Source organism: Polyergus mexicanus, unplaced genomic scaffold (genome assembly GCF_030449975.1).
Source record: "Polyergus mexicanus isolate NDT 795.1 unplaced genomic scaffold, iyPolMexi1.0 SCAF_11, whole genome shotgun sequence".
Taxonomy (NCBI): domain Eukaryota; kingdom Metazoa; phylum Arthropoda; class Insecta; order Hymenoptera; family Formicidae; genus Polyergus; species Polyergus mexicanus.
The window spans coordinates 4,667,827-4,687,733 of NW_027223331.1; the positions used below are offsets into that span (position 1 = coordinate 4,667,827).

Here is a 19,907-nt window from a genome sequence, read left to right on the forward strand (position 1 = left end):
CAACTTTAAAATCTTAAATGGAAACCCCCATTTTTTATTTAGTATTCTTGTAGCTGACATCGAGAGCTTTCCAAAACACTATAATAAAGTATTTTTTCATTAGGTACTGTTTGAGTTATTTTATATTTTATATAATCTGACATATTTTGATATAAAAAATAAAATATTTCGTAAAATATTTAGTTTTTGATAATCTTACCGTAATACTTCTATGTACAGAATAATAAGACAAATTAATTAGTGCCAAAAAAAACAAATAATTGTTTTAAAAAATACATTGTAAATAATTTTCTTAAAAACAATTTTTTTTTATACTAATTGATTTGTCTCATTATTCTGTACATAGAAGTATTACGGTAAGATTATCAAAAACTAAATATTTTACGAGATATTTAATTTTTTATATCAAAATATGTCAGATTAAAATATAAAATAACTCAAAAAGTACTTAATGAAAAAATGCTTTATTATAGTGTTTTGGAAAGCTCTCGATGTCAGCTACAAGAATACTAAATAAAAAATGGGGGTTTCTATTTAAGATTTTAAAGTTGACCTTCACATGACCTTCAAATGACTTTCCAAGGTCAAATAATTGTCACCATCTTATAGCCCCCTTGAAGCCACACAACTTTTGCTTGAAACATTTTTCGATTTAACGCAGTGTTTCTGAGATATTTGAGTAGGTTCTTTAAAATGGGACACCCTGTATATATATATATATATATATATATATATATATATATATATATATATATATATATCTATTTCTGTTTATATATTCAATGTCTTAACAAAATATTAAATATGCAATACATATTTTTTATTTTAAAATGTTATGCATGTTGAAAAATATTATCTTAACGAAAGCTATTTAGTTTTATTTTCAATACATTTGTAAATCTAGCACTTGAAACTTGAATGGCTTTGTGTTTTTTCTTCGTATGAATGAAAAGCATTAGAAAATGCGTACAATAAAAAAACTTTTTTAGAAAATTACATTCAAAAATGTTTACAATATTCTCTTTAAATTCCAGGTAAAGATATATATATATATATATATATATATATATATATATATATATGTATAAATATGTGTATGGGATTTTATATTACATTTATGTAAATTTTATTATGATGATTTCTATTATTAAGTCTCGATTTTAACTTCTAGTTAAAGGAGATAGATTCCGAAATTAAGAGAATATTCTCCTATCATTTTTTCGTAGTCATTTTATATTTTCTATATTGAACGTGTAAATCTCGATGTATATAAAAGTTAAAAAAATTTCTTTCTTTCTCTCTCTCTCTGTCTCTCTCTCTTTCTCTCTGTACAACAATTAAAATAATCTCTAATTTAAAAAAAGAATGAAAACAAGTATCTTCTTTTTAAATGTCAGTTTGAATATCGTGTTTGATTTATGAATTATTACAGTTTTGATATTCCTTCTGATGTTTCTTCCAATCGCATCGTAAAATCGATATATATATATATATATATAAAGGCAGTAAACGTTTGATTTATATCGAATGCTCCTCGATAAAAGCTTTGTACAGCTATAGTGTTAGAGATATAACTCACTTAATTAGTTCGGAAAGATAAATACTGCGCGAAAAAAAGTTCAACGTGGTATTGTTTCTCTCGATACACTCTCGACTTGCACACATTCTCTTTTCTTCAACCTCGTTTCCATGTAAAAGTCGCATCGTTATTCTACGCTACGGGTGACGAGAATAAGTCGCGAGATTCCTAAATCAATTCATTCCCGTGTGTTTAGTTACTTATATTTTGTCTTGTCGTGGTCGACCTTCGGTACATTACTTTCACTCGGCAAATGAAGAAAATTCATCCGGCCTATTGTCGCATTGTGTGAAATTTCATTGATTTTATCGCGATTTATATTATTGTAACTGCTGGAAAGGGAACGCATTTAAACTTAATAATATAGAATGACAAACTTTTTATCAATCTAATAGAGCGAATTAATATTTTTATTTGCAAAACGAAAAGTGAGAAATGAATTTTGTATATCGATGAAATTAAATTTTTGGAAAACAATAATAGATATAAATATATTGCTCATAGAGATGTAAATAGAGAAAAAACAAGCCTCGTTTTTTTCAAAAAAAATTTTTTTTTCAGATATTTAATATCTTTATATTATTATATATTATATTTTGAATTGACCATTATTATTTTTAATGTAGCTCGCATTTGGCTACATAGTTATGTAATTGTTATTTTTAATTAACAATTTTTATTATGCATCTAATTGAAAATTATCCGAATTATGTCGAGTTTGATGTAATTTACCGCAAAAGTCTTATTAATCCATTAAAGTTACTTTCGAAAAAAATAAATTACAAATATAAAAACTTTAGTTCTTTTTTATTATGTTATGAAAAAAATATAAAGAAAAATAATATTATATCTTAAAAAATAATGAAAAAAATTGGTTTGTTTTTTTTTCAATGAAAAAAAAAAAAAGTTTTTTAAAACTGTTTTCTTTTTGTATTAGAACATTTTTATATCTTTACTTGATATAAAGACAAATCTCTATCGGATTTTAATGTTTGATTGGTCGTAACAAAATTTCGAAGCGGTATTGAATTTTCAAATTTGACAAGACACTTGCTAACTTTCTTCGGCCTGTACTTGTTCGTAATATTTACCGTTAAACCAGTCCATTTCACATGCAAATTCTGTCATTAGCATCGAGAATTTTTCGTACAATACGGTTTCTTGCGTATCTCTGATCCACGCGGTTACGCGTTTCGCATGGAAATTGCGTGAGCGTGCAAGGACAGCGTGTTAGATAGTTTGTGAACCCGTTTTTCGAGCTGTTATACATACGCAAGTATATATCGAAAACGAATTGCGTTCGTCCGATTTTTGACGTGACAAAACTAGTCGCCGTGCTTCGTCATGCGTGCACGTTTTCCCGTTTTCTTACCCTTTAACGCGGATCCCGTAAAAAGATACGACTAGTCCCTTTCTCTTTCGCCTAATCATTTATACATTTACATCAATGTGCGATAGGGAACAGTCTCCATTTTTTATTTGGTAATAGTTTTCGATATACATGATTTCACCTCGCTTGACCACGTAACGTGCTGTAACGTGCAACTTTGTACCTGGCAGGTGGGTTCGCCTTATACAGGATAGTGTCCCTTTTTTTATATTCATCGGTCGAGTTTGGAATGGACTCTTTCCTCGTCGAAAATGTCAAGCTTTGAGTAATTGATTCGAAAGAATGCAGTTCCTTTTTTTTTTTTTTTGACAAGATTAAGTTTTGCAAGAAAGTATTAGTAACGCAAAATTTTTCGTTTCTGCGTCAACAGAAGTTAGATTTTTCTTAAATAGAGTTTTAAATCATGACGCTTGATAATTGATTAGAGAGGCAAAAATCTCGAATATGTAAAAGTACTCGAGATAAACTGTTATATCTGGGAATCAGCTGCGAAGACCGCCAGATGACTTACAATAAGTGTTGAGGCATGACAAGCCGAATGATGAGTGACGAGCGAAACAATCGAGGGGAACGCCGAGAGAAGAGCCGAGCGATCGTGCAGAACCCGGAAGAGAGGAATGGGAATCCTCTCATCTGCCGCTAGCAGAATCTACAAGCTGGCCAGGTGAGCACGAGCAGGTAAGTATAGCCGGCCCAGTGTACGATCGGCCGCCAGCTCGGCAAGAAGCTGCGTGGTACAAGCGATTGGCTGATAGCGAGAGGAGAGTCCGAGTGCATTCAACTCGGTGAATCCGCGAATCGTGCACGACGCCCGGCGCATTCCCGATCGCTCGCAATACCGATGAGGGACAACCGTGGAATATGTCTGGGATACCGCATCGGTGGATACGCATTACCGGTAAGAGAAGTCGTCGATTCGTCATGACGTTTGTCTTCGGCTCTCGAGTATTTCGATATTTGTCTCGGTCATGGTAAGGATAAAGATACATGAAACTCGACATGCCTTGCAAAGAGAAAAAAGGGGAGAAAGGGGAGAAGGAAGAAGAAAGAAAGAACGAGAAAGAGAGAGGATAATTTTTACTAAAATTTTTGCACAATTTTTCAATACTTTCTTGTACAATGAACTATTCAAAATTTTATATACAGAGTGTCCCATTTTAAAGGACCCACTCAAATATCTCAGAAACACTGCGTTAAATCGAAAAATGTTTCAAACAAAAGTTGTGTGGCTTCAAGGGGGCCATAAGATGGTGACAATGATTTGACCTTGGAAAATCATTTGAACGTCATGTGAAGGTCAACTTTAAAATCTTAAATGGAAACCCTCATTTTTTATTTAGTATTCTTGTAGCTGACATCGAGGGCTTTCCAAAACACTATAATAAAGTATTTTTTCATTAAGTACTGTTTGAGTTATTTTATATTTTATATAATCTGACATATTTTGATATAAAAAATAAAATATTTCGTAAAATATTCAGTTTTCGATAATTTTACCGTAATACTTCTATGTACAGAATAATAAGACAAATTAATTAGTGCCAAAAAAAAAACAAATAATTGTTTTAAAAAATACATTGTAAATAATTTTCTTAAAAACAATTTTTTTTTAATACTAATTGATTTGTCTCATTATTCTGTACATAGAAGTATTACGGTAAGATTATCAAAAACTAAATATTTTACGAGATATTTAATTTTTTATATCAAAATATGTCAGATTAAAATATAAAATAACTCAAAAAGTAATTAATAAAAAAATACTTTATTATAGTGTTTTGGAAAGCTCTCGATGTCAGCTACAAGAATACTAAATAAAAAATGGGGATTTCCATTTAAGATTTTAACGTTGACCTTCACATGACGTTCAAATGATTTTCCAAGGTCAAATCATTGTCACCATCTTATGGCCCCCTTGAAGCCACACAACTTTTGTTTCAAACATTTTTCGATTTAACGCAGTATTTCTGAGATATTTGAGTGGGTCCTTTAAAATGGGACACCCTGTATATAGGGACATTTATATTGAGACACATCTAAATATCTAAAAAATAAAGCAAGATGGAAAGAAATGCTTCAGACAAAAGTTGTTCGGTTCTAAGGGGGTCATAAGATGGTGCCATTAGTTTGACGTTGGATGGAGGCGCTTCGGAGATTTCAATGTCAATCTTGTTTTATTTTCTTTACACCAATTGATGTCTCTCATTTTTTGAGCTTAAAATATTAAAGTAACATTATTGAAAAATAAATAATTTTATGAGACATTTCATAGTTTATGTAAAATTATGTCGAATTAAAGTAATAAAATAAAGTATAAAATATCTCGTAAACTATTAAACTTTTGGCCATCATATCCCTATAATTTTTTATGCAGAATGTTGCAAGGAATCGATTTATGTAAAAAAATTGGGGTATTTCCATTTAAAAAAACAAGATTGACATTGAAATCTCCGAAGCGCCTTCATCCAAGATCAAACTTAATGGGGTCATTTTATGACCCCCTTAGAACCGAACAACTTTTGTCTGAAACATTTCTTTCTATCTTGCTTTATTTTTTAGATATTTAGGTGTTTCAGTATAAATGTCCCACCCTATATATATATATATATATATATATATATATATATATATATATATATTTGCTTATTTTTATAGAAACAAGATTTTACATAATTTTTTTATTTAATATAATAAGTCTGTCAGATTTGTATAAGTTCAATTGCTATTTTTTCAAGTGCTGCGTGTCAAGTGCGTGTGCATATATTGTATGGAAATATGGTTACATGTTTTATACTATCTTAAAAAATTATAAAATAGCTTAAAAATATATTCTAAAGAAAGATAATTTTATATTAAATTTATATTGTTTTATATTTATAAAAATATCTTGAAAAATATGAGGCTCTTATAATTAAAAAGTTATTTTTCATAATATAATTTATCATACTAAAGTTATATAACATTATGGAAAAAAAAGTTTCGTTTTACGTTCAGAATTAAGTATATTATTAAAAATTTCAACGCTTAAAAGAAATTTGAGAAAATAAAAGTTAATATGATTTTCTCGTGATCAGGTATTAGGTTTAATTACATGGCGAAAAAATTGCAATAATTTATTGTTATAATCGTTATATTACATTCGGCAATTTTAACGTAAACATCGTAATCGAAAATTTGAAAAATATTTACGATTTGTAAAAATATCGTATATTATTTATTTATTTATTTTAATATCTGTCATATATAATTTTCTCATTTTAAACATTATTTTTATATCAGGTTTGTATTCAACGATCTAAAAATCGCTCTTATGTTTAGATAAACAACTGAAAAATGTTTGATAGATTGTACAATACATGATTTTCAATAGCTTGCTTATAACTTGCTTGCAATAGATATAATATTTAATTTAAAAAGATCTTGTCAACTATGATCTTTACATTAAATTACTTTTGAAAATTCCAAGAATATATTTAATTCTAAATAGAATAATACTTTTACAATACGTTACGTATAATGAAATATATTAATATATTAATGTATTAAATATATTAATTTTAATCTGTATAAAAAATTTACGAGAAAAACAATTTATATTTTCTTGGATTTGAAAAAGATTTTATTTTCTTTCGTCGAGAGAGAAGTGTGCTATTTTTTACCGAATGTATCATTTTTTTTTTTCGAAAGCAGTGCAACTAATGGAAAAATCTTGTTCGATAGTTTTACTCGCCTACTCACGAGGGATCATCTCAGTGCATGTGTATCACAATATTTTTTTTTACTGGATATTCTATATAAAATTATACAAATTTGTTATCGCGAAACGTGAATATTTCTTATATTCTATTTTTCACGTGTAAAAATGTCAATTTGCGAACTACCTTCAGTGACCTGTCAGTTTCGTCAATTCTCGATGATATCGCGAATTCGATTAAATTTCGGATACAGTATCTTCTCTTTTTTACTAGGATAAGCAAATTTCTTTGGGAGTGGCGGATCTTGATCCCTCGCTGCTTTCTTGAAAAAAATTTTCGCGAAACGGGAACAATCGCTGATCCGCACTTTCGGTCCGCTCCGTCTTGCGGGTGTTTGTAAACGGAACGAGCGGTAGTCACCGAGTTGAAATTCAAACGGCGTCTTCCATGCTTGAGGCTTCATCGCCCGCGGAATAAGGATCCTATTTTATTCTTCTGCCTTTTTTTTTTTTTTTTTTTACTTTGTTCACCGCCAACTGCTAGCCCCGTAACCTGCTTTCGAACAATTCGCGCGTGAAGAAATTCAGAAATATGTCCCTCTCATTCTCTCGTATAGTACATTTTTATGATATACATTTTTCCGAAAAAAATTGTTAAAACTTTTTACGATACGCTTGACTTTTAACGTAAAGTAAAACTTTTCTAGCACGTCACATACCGCAGCTGTAGCTTGATAAATTACATTAAAAATAGGTCTTTAACTTTGTATTTTCCAGAATTGTGATATAATAAAACATTTCTGAGGCTGAAATCGTATTAAATATACATAAAAAAAAAACTATAAAAAAATAATTATTCTTTTTCTTATTTTGTTTTATTGAATCATGCAACTTTGTTGTTTCATGAATATAAATATGAACAAAATTGACAATATTCAAATATGTTAAAAATATAGCATTATTTTAAATATTTGTCGAATATAAGACTTGCGGGAAGCGTAATATATAACAATAGCTTGTTAGAAACTTGAAGATGCGGCATATGTTTACTTATGAAATTATGCGCACCGTAACATCATATTCTTTACGAAAAGACTTATTATATATGTGCGCGCGAGTTAAACGGTACTATCGACTGGTGCGATTGACGCAATTACTAAGCCACGTGGTCAATCTCGTTAACAAGAGGTCGCAACACAGATCAATTATTTCATATATCCGCATGAAAGATCGGAATTTTCAATATATTTATAAAGATACGTATCGCTAATGCGTATTAAAAATATTGTAAGATAGCCGCAAAAAAAAAAAATATATACTGGGTGGCCCATTTTAATCCATCCAGTCGAATATCTCAAAAACCAAACCCGGAAGAGAAAAATGTTTCAAACAAAAGTTGTGTGGCTTCAAGGGGGCCATAAGATGGCGACAATGATATGACCTTGGAAAATCATTTGAAGGTCATGTGAAGGTCAACTTTAAAATCTTAAATGGAAACCCCCATTTTTTATTTAGTATTCTTGTAGCTGACATCGAGAGCTTTCCAAAACACTATAATAAAGTATTTTTTCATTAAGTACTTTTTCAGTTATTTTATATTTTAATCTGACATATTTTGATATAAAAAATAAAATATTTCGTAAAATATTCAGTTTTCGATAATTTTACCGTAATACTTCTATGTACAGAATAATAAGACAAATTAATTAGTGCCAAATAAAGAAAACAAATAATTGTTTAAAAAAATATATTGTAAGTAATTTTCTTAAAAACAATTTTTTTTTATACTAATTGATTTGTCTCATTATTCTGTACATAGAAATATTACGGTAAGATTATCAAAAACTAAATATTTTACAAGATGTTTAATTTTTTATATCAAAATATGTCAGATTAAAATATAAAATTACTCAAAAAGTACTTAATAAAAAAATACTTTATTATAGTGTTTTGGAAAGCTCTCGATGTCAGCTACACAGAGTACTAAATAAAAAATGGGGCTTTCTATTTAAAATTTTAAAGTTGACCTTCACATGACCTTCAAATGATTTTTCAAGGTCAAATCATTGTCACCATCTTATGGCCCCCTTGAAGCCACACAATTTTTGTTTGAAACATTTTTCTCTTCCGGGCTTGGTTTTTGAGATATTCGACTGGATGGATTAAAATGGTCCATCCAGTATAATACGTATATATTTAAGTGTATTGATATCAATTTAATGATAATCTCGATATTCTTGTGTATGAGTTCTTGTTACGGTAAAGGATATATATTGCGAGTAAGCATCGGCTCTCGAGAGAGCCAACGCTACTCGCGACGATCGCACTTCAATCGAATTTTTTATACTAATTGTATAATTTCATTACGATCGGCCGGGCACTGATGGAAATTGTGGTCTCGGTCGGTCTATTTTCCGTTCTAGCTCTCGCGGGTAGCGAGTATATTTCGCTCTCTCGTAGCATTCTCCCCGCGAAAGGGCACGAAACGCACATGCGTGCGTGCGTGCGTGCGTGCAATTTTGTTAGCGTTCCTTGCACGATAAATAATTGATTTTTATATATTTATTATGTCATAATAGATATAATATTCTGTCTTAATAAACATTCTTTTTTTCGAATTATTAACATAGGCGTTTCTCCATTTCATTCTCTGCTTGTATTTTTAACGTTTTATATATAAAAATCATTTATTCTCTTAATTCTTTTTTTCTAAAACATTTTAAAAAAGTTGTATTAATTTTTTACATTGTTTAGGATTTAATCTCTATCTGCAAGTGATTATTTTCCGTAAGGAAAAAAATTTCTTTAATATCCTTTGATAATGTATCTGTTAAATTGAGCTAAATTATTCATGATATCTTACACATCACGCTTGATTCATCAGATGTCGAAATAAATAAAGAAAAAAATTTTTTTATACACATGTGATCTTTCATGCACGATATAATAATTGAAGTACGCGCTATATAATTATATTATACAGGGTGTCCCAGAATTAGATCGACAAACTTCACAAGGTGGTTATAAAGGGACATCAAAACAAGCCAATTTTGCTAATAAATCCATTTCCGCAAATGAACCGTTTTGGCGCTAGGGAATCGAAAACTAACAAGGAAATCTCACGAATCCGAACATTCTGATTTTGATGGAACTTTACACACATGTAGGGGGAGGAAAGAAGATGAATTTATAAATTTTCAGTTGCGGCTCAAAAACGATTCTGAAGAGTGAAATCACCCCTTCCCGAGTAGAAAAGTTTCTGGGAAAAACTGGACAGTGCTTAAAAAAACCACCCAGTTTTTCTAATCAAAATTTTTCTGTCATTTACTTGCCAATAATTAAGTAATAATATTTTTTTCGAAATTTCATGGCCAGATATTAGCTATAATATGATTTTCTTTTCTACACAAATGGCGCTTCACAAATGTAATATTTGTATAAAAAATAGGCAAATTCTAGAATATAATAATTGATCAGTGGATAATTATTACTCAGTTAATATCTACAATTTTTTAGCTATATATTCTCATACATAAAATTATGTATTCTCATACATAAAGCTATTAACAGATGAAAAGCAGTAAAAAAATTATTTTTTAAATTTATGAGTACAACAATATAAAGTAAGAAACTACAATGTTTTGGTTAATAATAGTTTCTTATTTTGGTTTTCGTACATTTTTCGTCCAAAATATTAATATATTTGAGAAATCGATGAATCTATTTATTTTTTTCATTCAAAATATATTTTCTGACGAAATTTTGACCAGCTACTCACGGAAATAATTATCAAGTAATCGAATATTTTTATTAGGCAGAAACTCTTGATACATACAGGATGTCCCATTTTAAAGGACCTACTCAAATATCTCAGAAACACTGCGTTAAATCGAAAAATGTTTCAAACAAAAGTTGTGTGGCTTCAAGGGGGCCATAAGATGGTGACAATGATTTGACCTTGGAAAATTATTTGAACGTCATGTGAAGATCAACTTTAAAATCTTAAATGGAAACCCCCATTTTTTATTTAGTATTCTTGTAGCTGACATCGAGAGCTTTCCAAAACACTATAATAAAGTATTTTTTCATTAGGTACTGTTTGAGTTATTTTATATTTTATATAATCTGACATATTTTGATATAAAAAATAAAATATTTCGTAAAATATTCAGTTTTCGATAATTTTACCGTAATACTTCTATGTACAGAATAATAAAACAAATTAATTAGTGCCAAAAAAAACAAATGATTGTTTTAAAAAATACATTGTAAATAATTTTCTTAAAAACAATTTTTTTTTATACTAATTGATTTGTCTCATTATTCTGTACATAGAAGTATTACGGTAAGATTATCAAAAACTAAATATTTTACGAGATATTTAATTTATTATATCAAAATATGTCAGATTAAAATATAAAATAACTCAAAAAGTATTTAATGAAGAAATACTTTATTATAGTGTTTTGGAAAGCTCTCAATGTCAGCTACAAGAATACTAAATAAAAAATGGGGGTTTCCATTTAAGATTTTAAAGTTGACCTTCACATGACCTTCAAATGATTTTCTGAGGTCAAATCATTGTCACCATCTTATGGCCCCCTTGAAGCCACACAACTTTTGTTTGAAACATTTTTCGATTTAACGCAGTGTTTCTGAGATATTTGAGTGGGTCCTTTAAAATGGGAAACCCTGTATATTAGTAAGTATCTATGCTCGCGATATTGTGACAGTGCTGAGTCGGATTTTATCTCCGGTTTCCGGGTTGTGTTGCTATGAAGTTGTTGATCGATAAAATCTTTTATTTTAAAATTTGATGACGTAAATGGAAATAACTTACATGTTTGATATAGTATGTCTAGATCTTTTTTTAACTATTAATTTTATACACTTGTACATTCTTTTTAGAAAGAACGGTTTTTGACTTTTTTCGATTATATCTCGAAAATCATTCGAGATATCGAAAAATGTTTTATACAAAAGTTTCACGGTAAAAACATCTCTATTTAACTGTATTAATAAAATTTTGAAAAAATAATTTTCTTCAAAGATTTTTACCCATGTTAATCTTTGATTCTCTAGTCCTTTATCTATTCTTTATCTAATCATCTGAAGTTTGTCGATCTAATTCTGGGACATCCTGTATTACACGAGGACGAAATGCGCGAGTGTTTGATTCATCGGCCATTCTATCCACATCGAGTGAGAAATCAGATCGAGCTGAGATTATCGGTTAACAAGCACGTTTGACGATAGATTTACGATATCCGCTTATTTTACGCGATGCTCAAGACGCTATTCGGATGATGCCTATCGATTCGAGCGCATCTTTGTCCCGCTAAACTCAGCGAAATCCCTCATTACTATGTCGAAGCGATGATCCGCTCAAGCGTGTTCCTCTCTTGTTGGCCGATGATCGTTCAAGCTTGACGCGCGACGGTCCAACATCGCGGTCCACTCTATCATGGTCCAGTGATCTTTAGTAGTTTCTCATTCGTTACCGGCTCTCGCGTCTTTCCGGAGAAAATATTCCCGAACGCCGTATAAAGCACGTAAACTCGGAAAATCGGACCGAGAAACAATACTGGAATCTAACGCGTAAACGAATCCGGAATGAAATCTGCTCGATGTTTCAAAATTTCAAGCTAAACGGAATAGAACGTCGTACGATTTCGCCAAGTATCGTAAGATGGAGAGTCAGATTATATATTGTAGACATCCGTTGATCGACGTTAAAGTTTTTACTTTTTCAAGAGATTAGTGATTAAAATTTGTTTCTCTGTTTTGTGTCCTCCTTACGGCGAGTTCTTCGCGTAACCACGTACGGGTGTGTCTGCATACATGGAATGTCGATGTCTATACCATACGTGATAAAGCAATATAATATCTAATAATGTATAATAAAAACAGTATTGAATTATGTGCTTTTTACTCGAGTAGAAAAAATTCCAAAGTTTGGCCAGTTAATGATTATAAATTCTAGTCACTAGCAAGTATTTAGCCAGTGAATTTAACCAAATTCTCATCAGTTTGGTCGACGCTTGTTTCTAGAGTTACTGGATAATAATTTTAGCTAAATTCTAGACAATAATTGACTAATTTTTATATAAAAAAGTGAAAAAAAATTTGGCCAGGTATTTTGTTCATCGGCTAACATTATTTCCAAAACGAAAATATATTGTATTAAAAAAATCTTATTATTTTTTTATATAAATAATTAAACACTTTATTAAATTGAATTAATCGGATAATATTATATCAAATTGTTAAAAGAATTATTTTTGATTCACAATAGAAGAATCGTATCCGCGACTTTGATTTTTATTGTACAGGTTGTGTTGTTTGTTGTTAATCAATTTTCTTTTTACTTCTGCTTATTGATTATTATTTATTGAACGTGGAATTAATGAATGATGATATTGCGGATGTTGGAAGCTTAGAAATGTCATTCTGTAATGTACCTTCTAAGGGTTTATTGATGATAAACCTACAAACAGACCGATCAGTTTTCCTATGTATCTACGGGCTTACCTTTAATGTGAAATTTTTTAAATTACACATAAAAATGATTTCCTCAAAGCATTATTAAATATTTATAAAGTTAACTTAAAAAAAGAAATAAAAAAAGTATAGGTTTCATATCTTCTTTGATGTTAAATTTGACGGTAAATCTTTTTTAGAAGACAAAAAATGTTTATTATCACAATATGAGTCAACAATTAGTGAAAACACGTAAAAGAAAAAGAAAGTACAAGTGTATAAAATCAATAGTTAAAAAAGAATCTAGAACTGCTATTTCTATTTATGTCATCAAATTTTTTTTAATTTAATCTTTTTATTGTTAGTCATATCAGAAACTGAGATTAAAATAATATTCTGATCGAGATATGTAAATGTATTAGACAAAATGGTGATTTTACAAAAACAAGAATTTTTTAAATCTTGTGCAAGTGTTCTTTGACAGACAATTTTAAATGTTTCGAAAGCGCCTCCACCCACAATCAAACTAATGGCACCATTTTATGATCCCCTTAGAACCGAACAACTTTTGTCCGAAACATTTCTTTTTATCTTGCTTTACTTTTTACATATTTAGGTGTCCCAATATAAATGCCCCACCCTGTATAATCGTACTGAATAATATTGCCGATCGCGCTATCTTGCGACGATAACAATTTATTGAACGATCGGATCAAATGTGAGTTAAAGTGTAAAAGGAATAAATCGCTTTCGTTATCTTTTCTCTTCGTTTCATTTTCCAATAGCGGCGTGTTGTCGTCCTTGGATAGAGAACCGTCATTTCGGAATAGGGGTGTAATCAGCCGCGACGGATAATAATACTTCCTTGATTCGTCTTGATGCGCGACGAACGGAGAGAGCGTCCCCTTGAACTTATCGTTAGAGAGAGGAAAGTTCCGTTTTGTCACGAAAGGCGGAGTGAAAAATCGGCGCGGATCAACCTGGGGCACTTTCCTCGATGCTTTCGATTGATTTTAAAGTGCGCGAAACGTCGCCGTCCGAGAAAAGCGTCGATGGCCGACATCGTCTGGCAGGCAACTCGCGATTTATCGCGAAATCGCAAAAAAAAGAGGAATAATATTTTCGCCTCGCGTGCGATGATTCTGCGCTTTTCACGTACAATATTTCGAAACTAACAACAAAATATATTCACGAATAATGATTTTGAACATGTATTTGTAAATATATAAATGTACATATATGTATTAGGTGTACAACTTTGCTTCCGCCGTTATCCTATAGATGGCTTTAGCGGTAAGTAGTGGTCGAAATAAATAGATCATAGATGTCATGCGATAAACTTGGGCATCTGTCAACATAACCCCATAGAAACATTAGTCGATTTGTGTCCGCGTCATAAAGTTATTCTCGATTGAAAATGTCAGTTTACGAGCCAAATTCTCGTCATTTGCGGGAGGTTTTAATTTTCTGCTTCAATATGAAGAAATCTGCGGCTGAGGCTCGTCGAATGCTCTCAAATACTTATGGTGAAGCCGCTATTAGTGAAGGAACGTGTCGTGAATGGTTTCAACGCTTCAAGAACGGTGATTTTCACGTCGAAGACCGGCATAGCGGTGGAAGAGAGAAGGTTTTCGAAGATGCAGAATTGGAGGCATTACTTAATGAAGACTCGAGTCAAAGTCAAAAAGAATTGGCACGATCATTGGGAGTGGACGATACTTTGAATCATAAATGTATAACCAGTTTTTTACAATAAAGCCTCGAATTTCGGAAAAAAAACGGCGGAAGCAAAGTTGTACACCTAATATATAATTCTTTAAATAAGTTAAAAGTTAAATTAAATATTAAATTAAAGTAATTTTAAATAAGAAATATTTAATCGTCGAATTTTTCTCCATTATTTATCACGAGTAAAGATTTCTGCAATTAAATATCTTGTCAAATATTGTGAATCCCGCGAAGCAAACCCATTTGAAATTATTATTAAATGAATACCGAGATTTTTCTCTTTATATGCGTAATTCAAATTTCCATCGCTTTTAGCTTCAGAAGACTACTTGACATGCACATATAATATTCTTGCTAAGAGAAAAAAAAAAAAAAAAAAAAAAAAAAAAAAAAAAAAAACTTCTCGCATTGATCGAAGTAGATAAAAAATGGCAGGAGTCCGAGAGGGACGTTTTCGTATACAGTTAAAGCTCTCTCGCATCTGGAACACTCGCGACGACTCGTAGCCCCTCTGGCACGAGATCGGATCCTCTTAAATACTGGCTCGTGTGCAGCCTGTCCGCCGCAGTCTCATTCCGAGCTCTAAGGTCTGCACAAACCGATGCGGTACAATGCGATGCAGCAGCGAGATATCGATTATTCCGATAGTTGTAAAACAATCGCTTTCGCGTCGGCCTAAGTCATTAGGAACTGCTTTATCGTAAACCGGGCCAAGGTTGAAACGGAAAATACGATGGCGCTTCCAGCATTTGGCGTCTCTTCTCCGCAAATCTTTCTCGAAAGAGAGAGAAAGAATGAGAAAGAGAGAGAGAGAGAGAGAGAGAGAAATATGGAAAGCTTAATGAATAATACACGCCAATAACAAGTACATCTCATGATACGTTTGCGTTTTTTAAAAATAAAACAAACTTTTGTAATGTTAGTTGCATCCTTTATAACGCAATGACGAACTATCGTTATTAGAGATATAAAAAAATCGAGTTTTTTCTTTTTTGTTTTTGTTTTTTTTAAATAGAAGAAGAAATTATAAATAAGAAAAGCTTTTTATTTAATTTTTAAAAAGATATTTTTGGGTAAAAGAATTGTTTTCTGGTAATTTTGTAAGATACTGCCAGAGTATATTATTTCGTACGAAAGATGGGAATTGAATCAATTTTATTTTACTCGGTTTGCATCTGTTTAATACATTTGATTTCGAAGATTTTAATACAGGTTAATTTTGATTTTTATAATTCAATGATATATTTAACGAAATACACATTCTCTTTCGCTCTTTTACGGATATGTTTTGTAAAGTTCGACGACATTCGGTATATGTATTTCTCTGTAACCGACAATATCAATAATTTTTCCATCTTTACTGTTTGCCTCTCCCCCTCCCCCCCTCCTCCCTCTTCCCTCCCGGATCGGTGGCTCTCGCGAAGTCGTAAAAACGAAGGGTGGCAAGGAACCCGGGATGGACGTGGAGAGGGAGGGAAAAAAAAAAGAAAAAAAAAGGGGGAAAAGTTACTTTTAGACGAGACGGCGCCGATGGTTATTACTTTTTCCCGTACGACAAACAAGTTGTGTGACGGTCCAGAAATGCAGTAAAAAGAAACGAAAGCGTTCGTCGAACTTGGCGTTTAACTGTCCCGCCGTGAATTGGAGAAAATCTCTTAATTTATAAGTCAATTTTTACTCTCTCTCTCTCTCTCTCTCTCGCTCTTTCTCTCTCCCTCGATATCGATTTATCGTTAACATTTTAATACGACGGATACAGAAATTTAGAATAATCGAAGATGCCGCGCTCAGACTTTTCTTCTTCTGCTTTGGCACGCTTGATAATGGCATGCAAATATATATATTTATATGGTGAAACTGTCGCTCTTTACCATCAATCGAAAAAAAGCTCATCATTATGCGAGCGGATAAGTTTTACTCTGTCACGGTGAAATTTGTCCTTATTATCTCGATTCCGATTGCGCCGCTCGATCGATTTTTTAACACATTTTATATCGTTTCCGCGCTATATCTAATCGAAAGCAGTTGATCGAATGCAACTTGAAACATTGCATTCTGATCGGTATAGAATAAATAAAAAAATGTCTAATAAAAAATATGATTTTATATTAATCGATATAACTAATATAATCCTCCAAAATATTTCGTATTAGATATTTAACATCGAGTTAAATAATTAATAATAATAAATAAATATAAATATATAAATATAGATATATAAATATAAATTAATATAATATATATAAATATCAATTACTCATATAATTATCGATTACTATTCTATTCTTGAATAATGAGAGAATATTTTGTTTATGGGAGTTATGCATAATTTATTATTACTCGTAAAATGTAAATACACAATTTGGATCGAGAAATTAATTTGCTTTTTTTTTTTTTGTATCCCAAAAATAAGACGATGGAATTAATCAATTTTAATTTTAGCCAAGCGAAAGACCGTGAACTTGACGCGTACGTCACAATAATGCACCACGCCTTCAACCTCTTAGACGCTCGTAGATCTAAAGTCATGCTTGCTAATCCGATCCGCGAGAGTGCATCGAAGGGGGTCTCGAAGTGAAGGAAATAAGGTTGCACTCGTTCGTTGCTACACGACTACAGGAGAGCCGGGGTATCGGTGGTCAGTGGCCGCTGAAAGCGAAAGGACGTCCGGAAAGGGGGGTAAACCTAGAAGAGAGTAGTTGGCTACATTGCTATAGCTGTACGGCGAACATTTAGCCATTCCTTCCTCGTACGTTCGAGGCACGTAAACGGCACCGTCTGCGCTAGGTACGAATCACCTGAAACCGATACAGCGACGGGTTACGTTTCGAGAGGTGGGAAGCGGGGGAGGGGGACCATTTAAAGTGCACCGAAAGTGGTAAAATATATGTATATCCGCGACCGCGATGCCAGTCACTCGTGAAACGCGAAACTAGGCAAAAGTGACCCATCGGTGGACACAGCGAGAGAGAAGGAAGAGAAAGAGAGTGTAACACCCTCAGGAATCCCGAAGGAGATTTCATTCGACAAACGGTGTCGTTCGCTCTTTTATCACCTCGCGCGAAGGAGTCGGGTAGTTCACCAGCAATCAGTCAAAGAGAGTGTCGTGTTGAGTGCCCTCGGAGTGCATCTTGCGAGACCTTGGGTTTCCGGTGCGAAGCTGCCGAGAGGCTCCGTCGAGTGTTCTGTACAAGGTCAGTGAAGAATTCGTCGCGCACAATCGGGTCATGTCGCGATGATTTTTTTTGGTCATGAATTTCGTGGATTCGATTCTTTGTCGATATAAAATCGCGCGACGATGATGTGCACGCTCGTCCAATCGACCGCGACAAATTCCATTCACTCGTGAAGGCACGAATTGGAGCGAAAGTTTTGTCGTTTTGGGGAGGAAAAAAAAAAAAAAAAAGGCTGAAAACTGATGTCGAGTTTGGAAATTGGGAGATACAAGAAGCAAGACACTCTGCAACTTATTTCCATATTGCGTTAAGAAAGTCTAGTCTTATTATTACGATATGAATTATTTCCGGATAAAAATTGTGTAACGAGATATTTTTTTAATTCGATTAATTACAAGATTTGATCCTCCATTAATCGAGAATAGTGGCTTGACTTGCCTTTTTTAAAGACTTGAGAAAATTAATCTGTGAATAATTTTCTCATGTTTTAAAAAAAGTGAGTCAGATCATCTTTGCATTATAGAATTTTCCAATACAGTTTCAATATTTTAAAAAATCTAACGACATGAGAGAATTTATATATATTAGGTGTACAACTTTGCTTCCGCCGTTTTCCTATAGATGGCTTTAGCGGTAAATAGTGGTCGAAATAAATAGATCATAGATGTCATGCGATAAACTTGGGCATCTGTCAACATAACCCCATAGAAACATTAGTCGATTTGTGTCTGCATCATAAAGTTATTCTCGATTGAAGATGTCAGTGTACGAGCCAAATTCTCGTCATTTGCGGGAGGTTTTAATTTTCTGCTTCGATATGAAGAAATCTGCGGCTGAGGCTCGTCGAATGCTCTCAAATACTTATGGTGAAGCCGTTATTAGTGAAAGAACGTGTCGTGAATGGTTTCAACGCTTCAAGAACGATGATTTTCACGTCGAAGACCGGCATAGCGGTGGAAGAGAGAAGATTTTCGAAGATGCAGAATTGGAGGCATTACTTAATGAAGACTCGAGTCAAAGTCAAAAAGAATTGGCACGATCATTGGGAGTGGACAATAGTTTGAATTATAAATGTATAACCAGTTTTTTACAATAAAGCCTCGAATTTCGGGGGAAAAAAACGGCAGAAGCAAAGTTGTACACCTAATACTTAATTATTTTTTAATATCATATTAAAAATTAAATATATTTTATTATCATATATTATAATGTTTTATATACAATATTTCATGTACATATAATGCATATGATATTTTAAATATTTTGTAAACTCCGGAATTTTTATTCTTCTGAAAGATCTTTTACAACACTTACCATATGATCGAATGACTTATACAACCTAATTAACGTCTAACATAAGAAATCACTGCTATTGCCGTCAATGCCATTAGTCCCTTGTCATTCGGATAATTATCTATTTCCTTTCTTCTCCCTTCGATAATGAATCTCGCTCTCGTGCGAGATTAAAGTTATAAAATACAACAGGCCCCGCGCTGCATGGTGAACGGTCAATTATACCGTGTGGCAGTTTATTTTTCTATCGGTTCGATGATGCCTGGAAATCTCGTTGGAGCGTGACAGCTACCGTTGGCTCGTGAAACACGTAATAGCGAAAGTTTTCCCCGATTCTCCTGTTCTCTTACGCATATAGGAAGTATATCGATATTACACTGCTCGTAAGAACTCTCGAAGAAGGAATATACTCGCTCGAAAGGAACATTCGTTTCTCGGTACGCTCGCGCTTTTAGAGCCGAGAGTGCAATTGATTCCGTCATTCGGATGCGGACACCCACGCAGCGAATTTTCAACTTCCTACATCAACCATCCGTGCTCCGAACGGCTGATTTTTATTATTCGACG

At 32.4% G+C, this 19,907-nt stretch overlaps 1 protein-coding gene across 1 annotated transcript in view; it reads left to right on the plus strand.

The window, feature by feature from the left end:
• The window catches only part of Cad89d (cadherin 89D), a 46,892-nt gene that overhangs the window by 913 nt on the left and 26,072 nt on the right, over window positions 1–19,907 (plus strand). The gene's annotated exons all lie outside the window — the stretch shown is intronic.